The sequence below is a fragment of the Bos javanicus genome, chromosome 7 (assembly GCF_032452875.1).
Source record: "Bos javanicus breed banteng chromosome 7, ARS-OSU_banteng_1.0, whole genome shotgun sequence".
NCBI lineage: Eukaryota > Metazoa > Chordata > Mammalia > Artiodactyla > Bovidae > Bos > Bos javanicus.
In genome coordinates this window covers 91,756,892-91,778,250 of record NC_083874.1, presented here as the reverse complement: position 1 = coordinate 91,778,250, position 21,359 = coordinate 91,756,892, and positions in this window count along the sequence as shown.

Sequence of the window (21,359 nt, the reverse complement as noted above, 5' to 3'; positions counted from 1 at the left end):
TTGGGAATCAAAAGGAAGTTAAAATCTGGGGAAAACTGACTAAACTATCCAGGATTAAATGGAATAGAAATAAACGTAAATGCCTGAATTTAGGCTCAAAATAATAAGATGTTTGCCATTACCTTGGAGACAGATTTGTTTATTGACTGAAAATTATCTTGATTCCCTTTATAATATGTATGCGTGCTTAGTTGCTCAGTCGTGTCTGACTCTTTGGGGCCCTATGGTCTGTGGCCCACCAGGCACCTCTGTCCATGGGGATTCTCCAGGCAAGAGTACTGGAGTGAGTTGCCATGCCCTCCTTCAGGGGATTGTCCCAACCCAGGAATTGAAGGCAGGTCTCCTGCATTGCAGGTGGATTCTTTACCGTCTGAGCCACCAGGGAAGCCCTTTATAAGACTTATCACTATTATTGCATATTTCCTTGTGCATTTGTCTATAAGTTACTAGAATGTGTGTTTCCAGATAGTAGGGAGCTCGTGCATCTCGTCCACAGATGCCCACAATGTGCTTCAGCACAGTGCCTGTCACATGGACGGTACACACCAGCAACGTGTTAAAACGATCTTTTAAAATAAATCCCCTTCGCCTTAGCTTTTTGGGGAAAGTTTCTTAACTCATCTAAGCCCCTGAGTCTTCATCTCTGAAAGTGTTATAATGAATGAGATGATGCACTAATACATAAAATACTTGTCTTGGTGTAGCTTCTCTTATATTCTAATTTTACTCTTTCTGTCTAGTGATGTTGTATAGTAATACATCCTATACTTTGTATATATGAAATGACACAGATCTGGTCTTCTATAAATACCATGCATCATAGACTACATAATATTTTATACATTTTATCTTTGTCAGAAACTCCAAAATTATTTTGCAATGAAAATTGCTATCTGCAGTATATCTTTATTGAAATATTGATAAAAATCAAAGAAATTAAATCATATTGAATTCAATAGGCATTTATTGAACTTTATTACATTATATAAAGATAATACCATCTTTAGATTCAAAGACTGAGTATGATCTAGCTTGCTGGACTTAAATAGCTATATTGCAAGGAATATATAAAAATGTAAAGAAGATCTGGAGTCAGCATTATTCTCAGTATGTGATTTTTTTGTGTGTGTGTGCATAGTTGATATTGAACTCTTGGAGGCATCAATTTTAATACTAATAATTGCATGCTGAAGAGTTTTCTTTGGTTAGACCAAAGCACTACAATGCAGTAAAGCAAATCACAAAGGGTTATTTAGCTGTTCTATTTTCTTTAACTTCAAATGAAAACAATTATATTTGAGATGTGTACTGAAGAAATGGGTGAATCATAAGGTCAAATTATCCTTAAGACAGAATCAAATGACATTGAAATCTCTTATGAAAGACATTTGGCTCAGGAAAATTGTTTTCTTTTACTTGAGACTCAGCATTTATACATTTGCTGTTTTAAAAATTACTTCCAAAGATTATCTCTCTATTATAATGGAATTGTTGTGCAAATATGGCTCAATACATAAAATGAGAGCTATTATGGTGTCCTTTATGGTTCCATCACGACCCTTAAAGAGGCCTCTCAGGTCTCTGCACAGTCTGCCCTCTGGTGCCCCAGGTCTGTGCTGCCATAGTCACATTTTCCAGCTTATCAGTCCTGAAATAAAAAGCATATTCTGAGCTCAAAAAGAGACTTGATAGAGGCAGCTTAAATTCAATTTAAGAAAATCAAATACTATCAAAGGCTGATTTTGAAAGAAGCTTTATACCATTAAAAGGCAAAACCCAAAATAAAATATCTTAAAAATGCCAGTTGAGCACTGTTCTAATTATCAGGGAAAAAAGCTATGATATTGTAGAAAGATTTTCAATATATCACACTAAACTTTCTGCAAGAATTATAAAGTGATTTTAGAATTTGAGAGCTGAGTGTCTTTTGGAAACTTAATCTGTATAATAAACACACCTAGTAACAAATGCAGTCTTCATTATTTTAGATCCCTTCTTAAAGAAAAAGTTACAGCCAAACATACTTTTTCTTCTCATAGATATTTTTAAACATTAAGCAGAGATTCAAATACATACTGACCCTCTGATACCTACAAAATATTTTTTGGGCTTGGTTACCAAAATTCTTACACTTTAAATAATCATAGGAAATAAAGTCCAGGAAAGAAAAAGCATATGTTGAAATTATAAAAATATAGTTTAGAGTTCAAAAATTAAATGATGAAATTTATTTTTTAATTTAAACAAGCTGCTAGATTTTATGAAAGACATCTTTGTCTTCCAAATTAATGTTTAAAATGTGATCAGTCTAGTCTTATTTTAACCTGAAATGATCAAAATCGGGCTATTTAATACTTTATTAATTGTAATCCGTTAAAGAAGATGACTAAGTTCAGAATCTACTTTTGAATATGTGACAGTAGCTGTCATTTTTGTGGTATTTACTGTTTATCATAAATGTCTTTTCACATAGAGAATTTTATTTATTTATTTATATGACTATATAAAAAGCATAGCAAAGTTTTGTGTATTGCAGAGTAGCTGGCATTCTTTTATGTTAAAAAAAGAAGTATAGCATTGGAGAACCCACAGATATGAAAACTATATTAATTAAAATATTATAAATTAATTTGTTAAGGGGAAAGTAGACTTATGGTTGGTTTTAATGATTAGCTATATTGAATCTCTTGCACAATACCACACATGTCTTTGATGATATCAACCTCAGAAATACATCATTTTAAGTAGCAAAGGCAGCAATTATAAAAGGATGTCAGGTTAAAAAACTGAGCAATTAGACAAGAATTTTAGTAAGGCATGATTCAGTGTAGGTATGATTTTTAATATTAATTTTTATTATATCTCTTTATAATAAAATATTTTAATCTCTCTCAAGATCTCTCTAGTTTAACTAAGTCCTCCCACCAGATATGCAAACTAGAGCCACACTAGTCATTTTGGAATTGTGAAAAAAAGGAGGTAATAACGTGTTGTGTTAAACTCTACTGTTCCAATTCATTTCAATGAGAATCAGTCAATAAAAAGTCCTTGTTTCAGCAAAGGCGAGAGAAGAAACAAAAGGACTTAATGAAATGATCTGTTTACAAAATGCTAAGTGAGGGTTGAGGAAAACAGCATTAAATCCAATTTTGGTTTCCTAATGTAATTTAGGAAATCTCATACGCTCCCAGATTTTGCTTGTCATTTTTCTTTTTTTGTAAATGGACTGAGGCATGTAGTCTTTTTTTTTCTTAATGTTAAATTTTTTAAAAAGCCGTTTAACTTTCTTTCTCTTCAACTTTACTACTGTATTTCTAAATAGCCCAGAAGAGATAAATCAACGCCTGAACTGTAACCTTACACTTATATACTTGTTAAATGACTTTTTTACAGTCTGTTATTGCTAGAAATTGGATTGCTTTTAAACTAATGCTGTCTGGCGGGCAAAAGTGAGTGAAACCGCAAAGCCTGGAGGAACACTAATTACTTGTTTTAATTAGCACCAACTTTCACTAGAGTATAATCTCCCTACAGGCCACTTTTCCGTAGGTGTGAAAAAAAAAATCATGTAGGAACAAACTGATAATCTCTTACTTGCCCCTAAATGAGAGCAGAACTCTGCTTCTAGTATAGACGGACCATTCTGTACAAGCCTCCAAACCCGCCGGGAACGGGGCCTACCAGGATAGGCTACCCGATTCAAAGATCTTTAGCAATCAGTTGCACAATAGAGCCCCTTATTTTATGCTGCTACATCATAAAAGTGGTCCTTTTGTTACATTTCCATCCTGAAAAGGGTCTTAATCCCTTTCTTTTCAGACAGTCTATGGCAAATTCCATGGGGACATCCCATTCGCCACAAGGACTGAAATGACCCACTCGGAAAGCAGCATGCAAAGCTTTGAGCCTTTCTTCCCCCTGCCACTCTCCAGAGAACATTAAATCGTACTTTTCATTCCCCTCACCATAGGGGGAACCCCCTTAATGATGACAGAGAAAGAAAAATTCCTTCACACTATCCTATGATACCATTCTGCTGTCAGGCAGGCGTTTCCCTGGCCGGAGAATCAAACATGGCTTCCAGCAGGTGGATGGTGCTCAAGGTCACAGGCAGCCAAATGCAGAGGTTACACGCGGAGGAAGCGCAGGTTCCCACAGCAAATTAAGTCATCTGTGAAGCCTTCTCATTTCCCAGCGACTAAATTTACGACTAGTCTAAAGGGTCATCATTGCCTGCATGCACATGTGCTTTAATGAAAGTATCTGAGAGTTTAGAAGAGAGGGAGCATCCCAATTAAACAGGCATACAGGAGCTACACATTCAAAGAAAATGAGTGAAATATTCAAATGTGCTTATGTAACTCTTGTTATGGATGGAATAGATAAAACTTCATTTTATTAATTTAAAAGTGAAGGCTTTGATAGTACATTAAATGTGGGCATATTTCTAAAAGTAAGTGTGGGGGTATTGGGAAATAGCATTTTTCCTTGATAGGAAAAATTATTTTAACTTTTCCTTTAAAGATATTGAAAAAATACAATATTATAGTTGAGTAAAGCTATTATAAATCTTGCTTACTATGCTGTGGATTCCCATAGCATTTGAAATATGCATTTCATTTAAAAAAAGTGTAGCTGACTTAAAATGATTTTTTTAAAACATAAAAGTAGGCAGCAGTACATTAGTAGGCTCCATTGGGTTTAATAACCTGTACTTGATTAATTCAAATTAAAATAAAGTTTTTTTTCATAGATTTTTGCCAGTATTTAATTTTTTATTATTTAAAATACTTTTAAAATAAGGTAGTCCTTGTTCAGAAGATGAAATTGAATAGAATCTATTCCATTTTACACAAATGACTAAGAGAATTGTCTAGTAAACTTATACAATTGTTGAAATTTTCAACTGTAAATGGTGATATCATTATAAACATTCCTTTGATCTGATTATGCTACTTTTTAAAAAACAGACATTTGTTAAATATTATTTGTCAATTTTCTGGATTAATAATTAAGGAATAACTTAATTTAAAAGTCCTCCACCCCTTTAGAGGTAAAATTTCTTGCCAAGTTATTTGTATATAATCACATAGCGAATTATATATATATATATATATATAATTTCAAATGGTAATATCATATACACATTGATTTGTCTCATGCTCAAAGATTTAAAAACTTCTGAATTATAAAAGCTACCTTAAAAATTAGAACCACACTCAAAATCAAGCACACCAACTCTAGAATACAATAGATATTTTTATTCTGCCATTGTTATACCATTCAGGTGGTGATATTTTTCTATGCTTATTTAAAATGTCAAGGGGAATAAAACCCTCTAACACGCTTATGCTGTAACTTTCCTTTGTTACTGCAGAATAGTTATCTCCAGGAACTTTATTTTAGCTTGCATAAAAATACCTTTAGTTACTGTTTTGTAAAAAAAAGTGAAAATTCACAAAGCATTTCTCCCAAATCACAGAATCCTGGGCCTGCAGCTTGTTTTCTTCAATGGCAGGTTTATGGTGGGTTGTATCAGAATTCATTTTGGGGAGGGCTGGCGGACGCTGTGCATGAGATGGCAAAAGGAGGTCTGAATGAGTAAAAGTAAACACCCAGAATAAAGGCACAGTTGAAAGGGGCTTTGTGAGCCAGGGTGTTGCAGGAGTGGAGAATGAGTGAGGGTGGGGCTGTCCCACTCTTTGTTTCCTGGCACAGCGGTGTGTCTGGGGACCTGCATTGTGCCATGAATGAACTGACCATCTCTCAAACAGGCTAATAGTCACCCCTGTAAGCACATTTAAATCATCAAGCCTAAATATTTGGAGTTATTTGGGGTTCTTTTTTCATTAATTAGTGGCTACCTACCTCCCTGTCTCAATTTTTTGTATGCTGTTTCTCCTTAATACTTACAAGACACATTCTGAAATCCATGGCCAAAAGCTATGCATGGGAAAGGATGCTGTTTAAGTCTGAAGACAAATGGTTTATCTGTAAGATTTATAGGCAACGTAGAGCACGTACACATCAAGTGAGATGCAAACTCAAACACAACTTATCCCTGTCTTCAAGTTTTAATTTCTAAGCAGACTGTACTGTTCAGTGCAATTTAACTTTATTTGCTCTTCTGTGGGAAAGGATACCCACATTTGAAGAGGTATCTTTCAGGATCTACATGCCACAGAAGAAAGCTGACCAAATACAGGTTGGAAAAAGGGAAAAAAAGGAAACATTTTTTATCCTGTCGCTAAATATCAAGGTATTTATGTTTTATAATCCTGAAGATTCTCTAGGTAGGTGTCTTGATGGGAAATAAAACTTGAAAGTCCACGAGGGACTCAATCACAATTTCCAAGTGTCATTTAAATTCCATTATTAACTTTTTCAGTATTGTGACTGGTGATTAGCCTCTTAGGGAAATACCATTAATAAAATGACTTAATTACTGAAAATTCAAGCAGAGAACTTACTTGTACTTCTTTATTATTTATATTACTGTATGTACATATATATATATAAATAGCTGGTACCTTATTTGATAAGGCCTATGTAAAGGGTAATTTTTCTTCTAAGGTAATAAGTGATAAAACTATAAGGAATTTTTATTATTAACCTTTAAGGCAAATACTTATTCCTGAATCAAAACACAGTCAACCATTATATATAAAGCAAAACTTTAAAGGTGCAGATATATTTACTATTTTGATAATTTAATTCTTTTTATCTTTGGAAACATTTGTGTTCAATTTTGAAACATAAATGCCAAAACAAAAATAATCTTTTATTTGAGAAGATGTGGTAATATAAGTAAATATTTTAATTAGAAGTACTTATAACTTTACCAGTACTAGACTTTACCAGTACTAAACTTTACCAGAATTGTAACCAATTCTGATTACACATCTATGTTCAAACTGTGAAAATTAATTAGGCTGATGTTTATTATTTGTTCCCTTTTGGTATGTATATTTTATTTCAGTGAGTATTCTATTTAAAATTTTAAATAATTACCAGAATCATGACTCCAGAAGTTACCTTACAAATCGTTTAATATTTTCTTTTTTCAATGGAGAATTTTAAACCCAGATGTAGTCTTGACAAGGTCAAAACCTCTGACTACCCTTTTATGGAATATTTAAAAAGATTGTAAATAATAAACATAAAAGAACTCTGTTAACAAAAATGCAAATTGTAGTTATAAAGAGTTTTGTCTTATAAGGGTTAATTAGTTGCATGAGACAAGTTTGCTTACTTCTAAACATTCAAAATATAAAAATAAAGAAGTTAGATATATTCATAAGTAAGTGTGTTAATTCTTCTGATTGAAATACAAAGAACTATGAAGTGTCTTTGATAAATGCTTACTATGTATCAGTTATTACCTTAAAAGTTTTCCCTCAATAATCATTTGTCTTTCCCAACAGCCCTATGAAATAGTTACAATTATTCCCACTTCAGAGGTGGAGAAACTAAAGCTTTAAAAATGTCAGAAGCCTAAAGCTATTGTTTTTTAAATTTATTTTATACTGAAGCACAGTTGATTTACAATGTTGTGTTAGTTTAGGTATACAACATAGTGATTCCATTATATATACACATATATCCCTTCTTTTTCAGATTCTTTTTCCATATATGTTACTTCAGAGTACTAAATAGGGTTCCCTGGGTTATACAGTAGATCCTTGTTGATTATCTGTCTTACATATAGAAGTGTGTATATGTTTATCCCAAACTCCTAATTTATCCCTCGCTTCCACCTTTCCCCTTTGGTAACCATATGGTTATTTTTTAAGTTTGTGAGTCTGTTTCTGTTTTGTAAATAAGTTTATTTGTATCTTTTTTTTTAGATTGCACTTACATGTGATATCATACATTTGTCGTTTTCTATCTGACTTCACTCTCTTAGTATGACAATCTCTAGGTCCATCTATGTCGCTGTAAATGGAATTATTTCATTCTTTTTCTGGCTGAGTAATATTTCACTGTATATATGTACCATGTCTTTTTTTTATCCATTCCTCTGTCAATGGATGTCCTGGCTATTGCAAATAGTGCTATAGTGGACACTGGGGTGCCTGTATCATTTCAAATTACAGTTTTCTGTGGATGTATTCATTAGTATGTGTTGAAGAATGGATTAGCATGATGGCAGTCTGACTCTGGAATCAATGCTCTTATTCACTGCTGCTGCTGCTGCTGCTAAGTCGCTTCAGTCGTGTCCGACTCTGTGCGACCCCACAGACAGCAGCCCACCAGGCTCCCCCGTCCCTGGGATTCTCCAGGCAAGAACACTGGAGTGGGTTGCCATTTCCTTTTCCAACGCATGAAAGTGAAGAGTGAAAGTGAAGTCGCTCGGTCATGTCCGACTCTTAGTGACCCCATGGACTGCAACCCACCAGGCTCCTCCGTCCATGGGATTTTCCAGGCAAGAGTACCGGAGTGGGGTGCCATTGCCTTCTCCAGCTCTTATTCACTACTTGAGGCTAAAATACCCTGTAGGTCTTCCCAAGAGTATGCAAGCAAAGGTGGAGCTCTTAACTCCTCCAGATGAAGTACATGACATCACTGAATACGAATTAAACAATGATAGAGCTCACAGTGTTTGTTTCCAGCTTGTTAATTTACAACTTAAAATGGATTTTCATATAGAAATGCTGTTATAAATATACATCCCAGATTATAAATATCAGTTTAATTTATGATTACAATTTACTGTGATAAGTTTGTGATCAAACTGCCATGCCTTATGTTTTATAAAGTATTCATTATTTACTATCCATTTATTGAGTATGTACTCTATGCCACATCAGAATATTGTACCATGATTATTAGTCACACATATTCTAACAGAAGAAATGTGGAATTTTTAAATGGACTGTTATAAGTCCTATAATAAATATACTTTCATAGTATTCTACAAATATAGTAGAGATTAGCTTTGTTCTGATTGGTAGATTTGGGAAAGATTTCAAATAACAAATGTTCAGTTCAGTTCAGTTCAGCTCATGTCCGACTCTTTGCAGCCCCATGGACTGCAGCATTCCAGGCCTCCCTGTCCATCACCAACTCTACTGATATCTAATTTGGAACCTAAAAGGTGAATAGGATTTTATAGAGACCCAAAAGATGAATAGAATTTGATGGGTAGAGAGGAAGAGATGTTTCTCCTGGAATGTTTCAGAGAGCATTGTGTGTTCTATGGAATATACATTATTATGTCTTATGTACTTTGTATTGTTTAAGGTAAATATAAAATAAAATTATGTATTTTTAATGAATTATAACTGTTAAAATTTTAAAAATTATTTTTATGACCCTTAAGGATAGGGCTTATAATTTCTGATTCTTGTTTATCCAAACTCAATTAGCACAATGTTGGAGAATGTTATTATTGTTGAGATTTTATACATGGTTACACATTCTTTAACAATTTTAAATGGAGAGGTGGGGTCATTTTCCTATTCCTTTCTATCTGGGTGGCCATGTGATTACTATGAACATCAGGGTATGCAGGAAATAATGCTATAGGACTTCTGAGGATAGTTCATAAAAGGACATGGTGCTTTTTTTGTTTGCTAGAACAAAACAAGATAGCTCTTGGAGCCATGAGCTACCATGTAAAATATTTACTAGAAGCCATATATTTTGAGAATTACTAAAGGGAAAGAGATACCTCTATTAAAATAGGGAAAAAAAGCTTAATTAATGAAAGCCTCCATGTTAAAGAAGGCCCAATCAAGTTTCTGAACTGCACCCTGCCTTCCTTTATCCGTCCCCACCAAGGTGCTGGCAATTTGAATGGAGTCATCTCAGACTCTAATTGCCAGCCCGTTCTCCATGCATGCCACATTAGGAAAAATAGCAACCATCCAACAGGATTCATCCAAATTCCTGATCCCCAAAATTATAAGGAATAATAAAGCAGTTGTTATTTTAAGCCATTAAGGTATGAGATTATTTGTTACCCAATGCCACATAGCCGTAACAAACTAGAATGAACATTTAAAAATTATTTTACATATACTAACATTACTTGACTTTTTAGATATCTCTAGTTACATTCTCGGCTTCTCTGATAGCTCAGTTGGTAAAGAATCCACTTGCAATGCAGGAGACCCCAGTTAGATCCCTGGGTTGGGAAGATCCCCTGGAGAAGGGAGTGGCTACCCACTCCTGTATTCTGGCCTGGAAAATTCCATGGACTGCATAGTGCATGGGGTCACAACGAGTCAGACATGACTGAGCGACTTTCACTTTCACTTACATTCTAATAATTTCCTATACTAGAATTCTTGAATGAATGAATATAAAATGAAGTTAAGGATAGAACTTTAACATTAAATAAACATGCAAAATAATTATTATAATAAATTGTGATAAATACTATGAAGTAACTTTAGAAAGTGTTATTAAAAAACAAACAAATAAATGTTAGGAGAATCTACTTCACATTAGTTGCTCAGAAAAAATTTCTCTTCAGAAGTGAGAGGAATGATGGGAAAGAACATGCAGGAGAAAATTAAAAGAATAAACTTTCCAGGAAGAAAGAACAACTATGTTGCAAGTCAATGAAGTAGGGAAAAGCTTGAATATTCTAAAAACTAAAAGAAAAAGAACCACTATTGTTGAAACATAAAAGCAAATAGGAAGATAAAATAACTTCGGTGATGTGGCTCAAGATTCAATATAATAGAGGAAAATTTCTTTTAAAGAGTTTGGATTTAATCCCAAATTCAAGGGTAGTTCTGTAAATTCTTTAGAGGTATTGCTGCTAAGTCGCTTCAGTCGTGTCCCACTCTGTGCGACCCCAGAGACGGCAGCCCACCAGGCTCCCCCGTCCCTAGGATTCTCCAGGCAAGAACACTGGAGTGGGTTGCCATTTCCTTCTCCAATGCATGAAAGTGAAAAGTGAAAGTGAAGTTGCTCAGTCGTGTCCGACTCCTAGCAATCCCATGGACTGCAGCCGACCAGGCTCCTCTGTTCATGGGATTTTCCAGGCAAGAGTACTGGAGTGGGGTGCCATTGCCTTCTCCATTAGAGGTATTAGTTATTATTATTTCTGTTCATGTTGTACAATATTTATCAGATATCTTTCTACTGGAACATTATAATATTGATATAGCATTGAATTTATAGTAATTTTTCTTTGTAGAAAATGCTTTTGGACTTTTCTCAAAATAAAAGCATGTTCTTGGCAGAAAGAATAATGCTATTTCTCCCTATTTGTCCCCAAATGGTAACTCCTAGGCAGCTTCTACAAGCTACAGTGGCATAGGTTGTTAAGTGGAGGAAGAAAAAAGACTCAGGGAGGATATAGAGTGGAGATTCCATATGTTCCCAACATTGGAGAAAAGTACATTTCCAATGGCCATAGTGAGGGTAAGATATTACTTATGGCAGTTGTGAAATCGTCCATATATTTCATTGATGACATGATATAACACATAATAATAAAGTGTTAGTTATCATTATTATATTTGAGGTGTAAAATTATGTCAAAGAAACATTTCTTCTGAAATGATGTAAAGGATGCTTGTCAAGATTCACAACTTGAATATTCAGTAGTTCCCATTATAGGCAGTAGCAATTTAGTTATAGAGGCTAGCTTTTCATTTATAAGCTATGTGTAAAACACCAGGCTGTCACTGAATAGGGCCATTTGAGAGCAAGCTATTTTAGTACTTTTATAAAAAAAGTAAATTTTATTCCTTAAAAAGGGAGTTTTTCTGATTTCTCACATGTCTTTCTCTATACTGAGAACATTTAGGATTACTTCACATAAACTTGGATAGTTAATAAGATCTAGTAAGATCAAACCAATACAGACTTTTATTCGTCTTTTTTCTGTCTCACCTTAAACATGCCAGAGGTATAAGAATATAGCCAGTTATTCCCCAAACTAGCTTCCTTTCTCTGTCTCTTCCCTACATGCATCCAAATGCAGAGGACTCCCAGGGGGAAAGTAAACCATGAGAAGGAGGGAGCCTGGTTCCCTAAATCACCATGTGATAGCTCTTTAGCCAAACACTGACTTTGAGCTGTTATGTCAACAGCAAAGAGACAGCTTGCCCATTAAGCCATTTGTTGAGATTTTTGGATTGTATGTGTTAGCTATTGGAGTAACTTGATTAATATAACCACACATACTCCAGACACCCCAGGAAATGCCATTCTCTCAAGAGATAAGCTTAATATATATATTTTTAAAGTCACTTAAAATTTGCATCTTTCCCTCCAAAGAATTTCTCCCCTTTAGTTGTCTGTTTCTTTTAATAGTATCACTATATCATTGGCTCTGTCTTGTCTCTCATATGTAATTAGTTGCCATCTCCTGTAAAGTTTGAAGTCTCAATGATCCTTATACCTAACCCTTCTTCTGCTAATATAGCTGAAGAATAATATATATCTTCAGCCTTTTTCTTTGATCATTAAGCAATTCAACTACAATGTATTTTGTTCTCAATATGCGCTTAGCATCATGCTAGGGATTATATCAGACTCCAGCCAGGAGGAAAAAAAATAGCACCCAGTAATGTAAACAGGGAAAACTCAATATGAAGGGTTAACTAGCAAAAAACAAACAAAACAAAACACACACACATACACAAATCAAAACGTCTCTAAGGCTAGAGAAAAAGCATGTGCAGAAAGCAACTACTTTATCTAGGTATAAGAGAGGGTGAGCAAGAGGGAACTAATAACTTAGAAGAATAATTCTTCTAAATGCAGAGATTTAGAGCTCCTGGGAGAAAGCATGATTGCCACAGAAACACACAGCCTTCCAGTGCTTAGGAAATCTGCAGAAGTGAGAAGTGGGTCCAGTTGTTCCCTAAGAATCACCCGTATGAGTGTTGAGAAATTTGCTTAAGGGTGGTATGGGATGTACCTCGTACTTAGTGTCGCCTTGAGTGAGTGAAAAACTTGCTGGAAGAAGCAGTCAAGCCAGAGAGAGTCCCGGCAAAAGGTTTATCAGGAGGGTGTGACTGGGCTGGTCCCTAAGAAAGGTCTGGTTTTTACTTGTTCTTGTGCCTTCTCTTAACAAAGCTTTGTTTCATGTCAGATGGCAAAGAAGAAACATTTACAAAGTCCAGCCATAGTATTACCAAGCGAGGCAAAGACGAATGGATTTGGAGCTAAGAAGCGTTACTGTGATAACTGGCACAGGGCCTACTCAGAAAAACGACCAAGTCCCCATATTTCATTAGTTCATGAAATATTGGTACTGAGATAAAAAGTAAATGTAGTAAATGCTAAGGTGTGTGTGTGTGGTGTGTGTGTGTGCTTAGTCACTCAGTCACGTCTGACTCTTTGCAGCCCCGTTGACTGTAGCCCACCAGGCCCCTCTGTCCGTGGACTTTTCCAGGCAAGAATACTGGAGCAGGTTGCCATTTCCTTGGAGAAGGCAATGGCACCCCACTCCAGTACACTTGCCTGGAAAATCCCATGGACAGAGGACCCTGGTGGGCCACAGTCCATGGGGTCACTAAGAGTCGGACACGACTGAGCGACTTCACTTTCACTTTTCACTTTTATGCACTGGAGAAGGAAATGGCAACCCACTCCAGTGTTCTTGCCTGGAGAATCCCAGGGACAGGGGAGCCTGGTGGGCTGCCATCTATGGGGTTGCACAGAGTCGGACGCAACTGAAGCGACTTAGCAGCAGCAGCAGCAGCAGCCATTTCCTACTCCAGGAGATCTTCCCAGCCCAGAGATTGAAACCATGTCTTTTGCGTCTCCTGCATTGGCAGCCAAATTCTTCATCACTGCACCACCTGGCTAAGATAGAGGTATATAAAATGTTCCTGGGAACACAGAAAAGGTCACTTAATCAATCATAAGGAATTGGAAGAATGATGATGAAAGAGTTGATGCTTTGGCTGAGTTTCAAAGAATGAGTAGGTATTAGCTAGCTGGGGTGTGGGTGAAGAGGAGAGAACTTTTCAGATAGGGTGAAAAGCAAGGGTAAAGGCTAAAAGTGAGCTAGAGCATTACTTATATGATGAATTATAAATTATATAAATTGTAAATTATGACAAAATATGACCTATTTCTTGCTAAGTATAGGTTAGGTCACTTTGGTTTTTTTTTAATATTTTCTGAGATACTTGAGTTTTATTTTGAAGTTATTGGAGAGTAACTGATGGATTAGAAAGAATTGATGGGGGTAGAGATGGGGTCAAGATCGGAATCAAAATACAAAAATTCCATTGGCAGGGTGAACCTGATGTAAGTTCTACAAGGACTGATATCTCTATTCACTGGTGAAGCCCAAGGCCTATAATAGTGTCTGGGACATAGCCACATCTCAAAAACTATTTGCTAAATAAATGAATGAATGAGAGAGTGATAGTTCATTTTAAAGATGGTAGCTAATTTGACTTGAGTGAGAAGTAACTGAGTATTAAAGTTTAGGTGCGAGGTGAATAAAAGTCTTTAGCTCATGAGCGTTCTGTGAAGAAATTTGGCTTTGGGAACTGTCAAGATACAGGTTGCTGTTGTTCAGTCATGCAGTTATCTGATTGTTTACAATCCCGTGGAATGCAGCCCGCCAGGCTTCCCTGTCCTCCACCATCCAAAAAATACAGGTAGGATTTGAAATTCTGAGGCTAGATAAAATCATTTAGGGAATGTGTAATGGGGTGCTAAGAAAAGAAGAAATGACAGAATTTAGGAAACATTAATTATTGTAGGAGTAGAGAAAAAGAAGCTGGAAATAAGAGTGAGAAATAGCTAAAGATTTTTGGACACGATTTTGAGAGAGAGGAAAAGAGACAAGGAAGATCAAGAAAGAAGCAGGAGGCAATAGTTTCAAATGCAGAGCAAGAGTCAAATAACATAAAAAATAATGTTAATATCTTTTAATCTGACTCTTTCCCTAAACCTATAAAATTTCTCTCTGTTGAGCCTTCCTAAAGTCTAGTTCTAATCATGTAACTCTTTCTCTAAAAGCTGCCACTGATTTCTCATTGCCCTCAAGTCAATTTCGAGAACAATCTATGAAGCCCAACCCTCAGGACAGGTGTGACACCTATTTTGAACCCCTCCGCATTTCACTGGGACTTATCACATTCAGCATTCTTACTAACATATGTGTACTTTTCACATCTATAATCATTCTCAATGGGACTGTAAGTTTTCTGAGAACAGGAATCGTGTCTTAATCATGTTTCTGCAAATGCAGTGTGATGCTTAATCTTTTAAAAGTAAAATGCATTAAGCATTCACTGTATTCTGAACACTGAACTAGATTGCCTCTCTTTATTATATTATTAGCATTAAAGCTTATAAGTTAGGTATAATATTACCATTTTGTCTGCTTAGTGGACTTAAAATTCCTCTTCAGATTACTATCATGTATAAAACTATGATTTCAAACCAGGACGGTATGATGGATAAGACAGTGAAATGCTTTCTTTCCACACTGCACTGCATTGTAGATGGAAGCACACCAACAAATATTTATTTAATTAAATTGCTTTGAGTTGAAATCGACCTTGGAAATGGTTTTCAATTGTATTAGTAGAGCTCTTTGCTTTATCTTATTGCCTATTATTTTAATTTTATGATTTGGATAATGACATTGAAAGCAGAGGCGGGGGACAGAAAGATAACAAGTCATGGATGACAGGATTAAGATTTTGAATGATACTGACAGGTTGAAATGATGGGTTCAAGTACATGAGTTGAAATTCAACAGGAAGGATTCTGGAGGATGCATTGGTGTCAGGGAGGCACAGAGGTGAAAGAGCAGTTAGGATGGTTTTAAGCGGTCCAGGAGATAAGAAATGAGGACTTGAACTCTGTTAATGGGAATAGATGTGAGTGACATGGCGCATTTAGAATCTACATACCTTGACAAGTGAATGGATGCATGAATGAGGAAGAAAAATTCAAACAGGACTTTAAATATTTGAGCCTGAGTAACCCAGGAAGGGTGAAGACATTGGCAGAGACAGAAAGGTCAGAAGGAGGAGCTGGATTGGGGGTGGAAGGAGAGGAAGCAAGTGATTTCGACTTCAGGTAGTCATAAACCATTTTGTTTTTGAAATTTGAAACACTGTTGATTCATCTTAACTCTTTATTTTAGGCAAGGTCTGGTAGCTATTGCTGAGTTTGAAAGCTACCCAGTATTGAGCAAATACTTTGTGTCAGGAACAAAGCAGCGTGTTGTATGTGGATCATCTTCCTTACTTGTCTTAACTTGCCTTGAAAGTCCATTACAGCTGTGGAGACTGAAGCTGGCAACTAGAAAAGACAACTTAAATAACCAGAGACATTTCTTCAAGACATGCCAAAAACATGTGGAAACCACTAAGGTTCATATTAAATTCATTATTAAAGCTTACATTAAATAAAGCTAATTCATTTTGTAACATTTCCACCTAATAGGAACCATTAAGTAAACCTGATATTCACTTCACTGGACTTGTGTGACTTTGTTTCCCATTTTGTTCTAACTTTGGCATTTATTCCGGGCTGAATCTATCTGTTCTTGACTTCCTTATTTAGAATGAGCTCTAGCATCCAAACTAAAATGCTGAGTTTGATCTATCTGCCCACCCTTAGCTGGCCTTATCCCAGTTCAGTTCAGTTCAGTTCAGTCGCTTAGTCGTGTCCGACTCTTTGAGACCCCATGAATCGCAGCATGCCAGGCCTCCCTGTCCATCACCAACTCCCGGAGTTCACTCAGATTCATGTCCATCGAGTCAGTGATGCCACCAGCCATCTCACCCTCTGTCGTCCCCTTCTCCTCCTGCCCCCAATCCCTCCCAGCATCACAGTCTTTTCCAATGAGTCAACTCTTCGCATGAGGTGGCCAAAGTACTGGAGTTTCAGCTTTAGCATCAGTCCTTCCAAAGAAATCCCAGGGCTGATCTCCTTCAGAATGGACTGGTTGGATCTCCTCGCAGTCCAAGGGTCAAGAGTCAAGAGTCTTCTCCAGCACCACAGGCAAAGGCATCAATTCTTTGGCGCTCAGTTTTCTTCACAGTCCAACTCTCACATCCATATATGACCACTGGAGAAACCATAGCCTTGACTAGATGGACCTTTGTTGGCAAAGTAATGTCTCTGCTTTTCAATATGCTATCTAGGTTGGTCATAACTTTTCTTCCAAAGAGTAAGCGTCTTTTAATTTCATGGCTGCAGTCACCATCTGCAGTGATTTTGGAGCCCAGAAAAATAAAGTCTGACACTGTTTCCACTGTTTCCCCATCTATTTCCCATGAAGTGGTGGGACCGGATGCCATGATCTTCATTTTCTGAATGTTGAGCTTTAAGCCAACTTTTTCACTCTCCTCTTTCACCTTCATCAAGAGGCTTTTTAGTTCTTCTTCACTTTCTGCCATACAGGTGGTGTCATCTGCATATCTGAGGTTACTGATATTTCTCCGGGCAATCTTGATTCCAGCTTGTGCTTCTTCCAGCCCAGCGTTTCTCATGATGTACTCTGCATATAAGTTAAATAAGCAGGGTGACAATATACAGCCTTGAAGTACTCCTTTTCCTATTTGGAACCAGTCTGTTGTTCCATGTCCAGTTCTAACTGTTGTTTCCTGATCTGCATACAGATTTCTCAAGAGGCAGGTCAGGTGGTCTGGTATTCCCATCTCTTTCAGAATTTTCCACAGTTGATTGTGATCCACACAGTCAAAGGCTTTGGCATAGTCAATAAAGCAGAAATAGATGTTTTTCTGGAACTCTCTTGCTTTTTCCATGATCCAGCGGATGTTGGCAATTTGGTTCCTCTGCCTTTTCAAAAACCAGCTTGAACATCTGGAAGTTCACAGTTCATGTATTGCTGAAGTCTGGCTTGGAGAATTTTGAGTACTACTTTACTAGCGTGTGAGATGAGTGCAATTGTGCAGTAGTTTGAGCATTCTTTGGCATTGCCTTTCTTTGGGATTGGAATGAAAACTGACCTTTTCCAGTCCTGTGGCCACTGCTGAGTTTTCCAAATTTGCTAGCAAATTGAGTGCAGCACTTTCACAGCATCATCTTTCAGGATTTGGAATAGGTCAACTCGAATTCCATCACCTCCACTAGCTTTGTTCGTAGTGATGCTTTCTAAGGCCCACTTGACTTCACATTCCAGGATGTCTGGCTCTAAGTGAGTGATCACACCATCGTGATTATCTGGGTCGTGAAGATCTTTTTTGTACAGTTCTTCTGTGTATTCTTGCCACCTCTTCTTAATATCTTCTGCTTCTGTTAGGTCCATACCATTTCTGTCCTTTATCGAGCCCATCTTTGCATGAAATGTTCCCTTGGTATCTCTAATTTTCTTGAAGAGATCTCTACTCTTTCTCATTCTGTTGTTTTCCTCTATTTCTTTGCATTGATCACTGAGGAAGGCTTTCTTATCTCTTCTTGCTATTCTTTGGAACTCTGCATTCAGATGCTTATACCACCCCTGTGCAAAAAGAAGCTTGGGTATCATTTAACAGATATGTTTTCTGGAAACTCTCATATTCTCCTTGGACTTCCTTGGATTACTGTTTGAACTTCTTCAGAAAGGTTGAATGACTGTTTCATGAGAGAATAAGAGGAAAGTTATTCCAGATAACAGAAACAGCATGTGCAAAGCACAATACAGGAAAATTGTGCAGTAAACAAAACAAAACCAAACCAGACAAAGGTAACTGTCTTTGTGGCACATTTTATACTCTTTGTATGAGTCTTCACATTTGAGGTTGAAAATGAAGACCAAAAGATGACAAATTCTATGTTTCAGTTTCATCTCCCCAGACCAAGTGGTTCTCCCTTTTTGCTCAATTTTGCATATCATGCATAGCTTAACTTTCCGTTTTCTAGTTTTGTCCATAAAACTTCACCTCATTTTTAACTTTCTCCTTTCTCTTTCTCTTCTTCTGAAAACCTCAATGGTTTTGGTCATAGAAGTCTATGATATTTTTGATTTGTAAATGTTAGGTCATCCAAACCAACTATATAGTTTCTTGAGATGTTCCCTGTTTGTTTCTTCCCTGATTTTTCTTTTTGTTTTGCTTAATTTTTCTGCCCTTAAAAATCTTCTTTTGTAGAGTTGAAGAATGGCATTTTAGATACCAGATCATGCCTACACTTTTGCCAATATTTTATTTTATACATGGCTTTCCTAAAAATCTAAAATATGTGTCTGTCTAAGAATTTTCAGCAAACAATTTTTACACTTTTATGAACTCCTAGATGACGTATGGCTGGTGTTTGATGCCACATTTTATAATTTTATTACCTTAATTAAGAAAAGAGTTAAGAACAGCACCTGGATATGAGGAGCACTTATTAGATCTTAGCTACTATTAGTTTTGAGTACTTATAAAAAATTACTCTCCATTGTTCCAATTAACAGTTTCCATTAAAATAATTTATAGTAAGTAATTGTAAATCTAGTTACAGATATAGATATGGAGGTAGAAACAGATGAAGTGACTTGCCAAAGATTAAACAACTAGAAAGGGGTGAAGTTGAATTCTGTATCTCTGCTCTTAACCTATTGTGGTTTGAATGCAGGGCTAAAAGAAGCCTGGAATCTGCAATAATTTGTGATATTGCTACATTAACCCTGGATTTTGTTACACTGACCTCTGAATTTTTCAGGAAAAAAGTCATGTGCAGTAAACCAGTTCATTTGGGCTTTCTGTTGCACACTGCTAGACTTAATTCCAACTATGCTGCTCCTGCTAAGTCACTTCAGTCATGTCCAACTCTTTGTGACCCTATTGACTGTAGCCCACCAGGCTCCTCTGTCCATGGGATTTTCTAGGCAAGAATACTGGAGTGGGTTGCCATGCCCTCCTCCAAATCTTCCTGACCCAGGGATCAAACCCACATCTCTTGCGTCTCCTGCATTGGTAGGTGGTTTCTTTACCACTGGCACCCCCTGGAAAGCCCAGTTTCAGCTACATGCTATCTTAATTTATTCTAAGGTCATTACTACTTTCAGATCATTGTGCAATTCTTCAAATCCAAGTCAATTTCAGAGTTATAATTCTTATTGCTCCTTATATGTTCTGTCAGAAAAATTATCAGCAACAGTAGTCAAGACTTTTACATTCACAGGAAGTTTAAGTTTAATGGAGTTGGTGACCCACAGATAATTAACTAGGTGAAGGCCCCACAGCTACCATCAGTATCCCCCCTCTATCATTTATTTCCTGTGTTAGGAGATCATCATTCCCATGCTCAGACCTTCAGTGGTGCACTTCTACCAGGCCAGCGCTAGAATCTCTCTTTTTATTTTCAACCAGCCTCAAGCATGCTTCTATCTTCATGACCTTCTCTCTTCCATGATCATAAATTTTAATGGAAATACATATCTTTGTATATAACAGTACTAGATTATGCCCGATGCCTCTTGTTGCTAAATCCATGATTTTAAGAACAAAACTTTTTAAAGAACTGGTGGATGTCTTTTGTGCTTCCCAGGTGGCTTAGAGGTAAAGAACCTGCCTGCCAATGCAGGAGATGTAAGAAGTGCAGGTTCCGTCCCTGAGGAGGGTAGATCCCCTGGAGGAGGGCATGGCAACCCACTCCAGTGTTCTTGCTTGGAGAATCCCATGGACAGAGGAGCCTGGTGGGCTACATCCATAGGGTCACAAAGAGTGGGACACAACTGAAGTGACTTAGCAGCAGCAGCACGCACAGACCTCTTTCATTTGACACAGACATTTATTTCACCAATTCTCCTGGGGCTGTCTAATAGAATATGGTAGGAGTCAAGTTTTGCTTTTCAATATTAGCTCTCAGAGCAGATCAGATCAGATCAGTCTAATTGTTAATTGTTTAGTATGACATATCATAAGTAAAAACTAGGATGAAATAATGAAGAAATTAGTAAAGTTTAACAAATTTAGAAGTACAGTTGACTCTAATAACGGAGAAGGCAATGGCACCCCATTCCACTACTCTTGCCTGGAAAATCCCATGGGTGGAGGAACCTGGTAGGCTGCAGTCCATGGGGTTGCTAAGAGTCAGACACGACTGAGCGACTTCACTTTCACTTTTCACTTTCATGCACTGGAGAAGGAAATGGCAACCCACTCCAGTGTTCTTGCCTGGAGAATCCCAGGGACAGGGGAGCCTGGTGGGCTGCCGTCTATGGGGTCGCACAGAGTTAGACACAACTGAAGTGACTTAGCAGTTAGCAGACTCTAATAAAATATTTTCTATTTGTTTTATCTGGCACTGCTATTAGACAATATTTAGCTGTAGTTTAGAAATTCATCCATAGCTCTTAACATTGTATGTAATTTCAATGACCTGGCTAGATACGGGAATTAACATTAACAAATTTTAATAATTTGTTTTTTAAATTAATTTTGGTTTTATTTACTCTCCTGAAAACTGGGCATTAGGAAACA